Genomic DNA, 2,291 nt, shown 5'->3' with positions numbered 1-2,291 from the left:
TTTTTTTTTTTTTTTTTTTTTTTCCAATTTAGGGCCCTTATGCTCCTTTAAAAAAATCTTAATAGGCTAAATTTAGAAAATACTAGTGTTAAGATTCATCTGACAACGTGAGAATTTAAGCCTATTTCAGGTTAAAAAAAAAGATGTTTTAAAGTTATGGAGGGGCTTTTTACTCTTAAGCAACATATGTATTAGAAGTTGAATCACAAACTAATAAAATGCTCAAGATAATTGTTGACTAAAAAAGAATATGGCAGGGCAGATTTTTTACATTAATACATATGTGCAGAAAATGAGAAATATGCATGAACTCTTTACAGTTATAGATTAATGGGAAGGGTTATGTTAAAGGCGTGAACCTCCTAAATAATATATTAATGTAAATAAAGTTATATATGCTTTATGAAGAGCAGGTGTTACAATTTTTAGACCTTCTAGTTTTATGATTCTTGTTCTCTTCAAAAAGTTTTTTTCTATTTCAAAACTAAGAGCAATATGTAAAGCTTTGTATAATATGGAATATGGTATGTATTTCAAGGTTACTTTAAAAAGCAAGCTTTGGCTGGTCCCAAGGTAGTGAATTGTCTCAATTGGTTATTCATAGTTGGTTTCCCTTTGTGCCACTCTTTCCCCACTTCCACTTGACTAGTCTTTTAAAAATAAATAAATATTTAAATAAAGAAGTCTTCTCAAACATATTATAAAAGACCGTTTTTCTTAATATTTTTTAAATGGACTAAACACATGAATCCACATCCAGACTCATACTGGTTGTATAGATTTATTCAAAGCAACATTCACTTGATTCACTGTAATTTTTAGTACCTGTGTTGATTGGCAGTGTTGTATATCAAACAAAAAACATTGGTTCTATCTTATAGACTACATGTAATTTTAATGTAAAGAATGACAGTACTACCCTGCCACAAAAGGATTTTGGTTTTGAGTATTTTTCCAGTAATAAACATATTGTCACTTGGCCACCAGTGCTCAAGAGCTTGAAATTCTGATGTAGTTCCTCAGGTGGGTACAGTTGTAGGGTTTTTTGTTTTGTTTTGTTTTGTCCTGCTTTGTTTTAGCTGCTGAGAAGTTTAAGACAATGGAGTTTGTACTCTTCAGAAATAAGAGAACTCTGTCTAGTGAAGCTGTATATAATATGTGCTACATATGGAAGAATGCTATAATACTTGTGCTCTGTTTTTAATGCATGGGTTTTTTTTTTCATTCTAGACATTTTGAAAATAAATACATTTATTATGTTTTAATCACCACAGCCTCCACCCCCATAAAAACAGGGAAGAGTTACTGAAGTTAATTACTTATCTAGGATCAAGGTGATGGGAAATGAAAATGGACTTAAGAATTTTTATTTTGCTGGGCACGGTGGCTGACGCCTGTAATCCCAGCACTTTGGGAGCCGAGGCGGGTGGATCACGAGGTCTGGAGTTCAATACCAGCCTGACCAACATGGTGAAACCCCGTCTCTACTAAAAATTCAAAAAATTAGCCAGGCATGGTGGCGTGCGCCTGTAATCTCAGCTACTCAGGAGGCTGAGGCAGAGGAATCGCTTGAACCCGAGAGGCGGAGGTTGCAGTGAACCAAGATCAGGCCATTGCACTCCAGCTTGGGGGACAGAGCGAGATTCTGTCTCAAAAAAAATAAAAAAGAAAAAAAAAATTTGTATTTCACCTCTAAAGCTTGTTTTCATTCCAAAACTGTTAAATTCAAATATTTGCTACTTCTCATCTCGTATCCTAATACGCAGTTGGCACTATATAAGTTTATGTTAATATTATTTTACTAATAGTGCCAGAATCAACCAAAAACGTTTAAGTCCCTAATTGTGTTGTGTCAGAACTGCCTTTTTCTCAGACATATATCTTACCTTATGTTTTATAAAATCCTCATTGTCTTCTATCTGAAGTTATGTTTAAACATGGACTAATTAGGAATGAATGACACTAGATTCAAGTGCTACAAACAAATGACTTAAATTTTAGGACCACTGAACTAACAGCATCAGGGTGATGTGTGTGTGTGTTTGCGTGTGGTTGAGTATGCATGCCTGTGTATTTATATATTTATGATTTTGTATATATGTGTATATGTATTCAGTTTTCTTTCTCTAAGCCCTGAAGGAGGTTGGAAATCAGAAACAAAGCTCCAGGGGATAGTAATCACAAATGTCTCAGAATACTCTGTAAGAAGGGAACTTTGAGTAACAGAAGGGGATCTCCTACACTGTAAATGGAGTTTTTAGGAATTCCCCAAGCCCTTCCAGTCTCCTACT

Source organism: Rhinopithecus bieti, unplaced genomic scaffold, assembly GCF_001698545.2.
Source record: "Rhinopithecus bieti isolate Rb0 unplaced genomic scaffold, ASM169854v2 scaffold_48197, whole genome shotgun sequence".
Taxonomy (NCBI): domain Eukaryota; kingdom Metazoa; phylum Chordata; class Mammalia; order Primates; family Cercopithecidae; genus Rhinopithecus; species Rhinopithecus bieti.
This window is presented reverse-complemented; position numbering follows the sequence as displayed.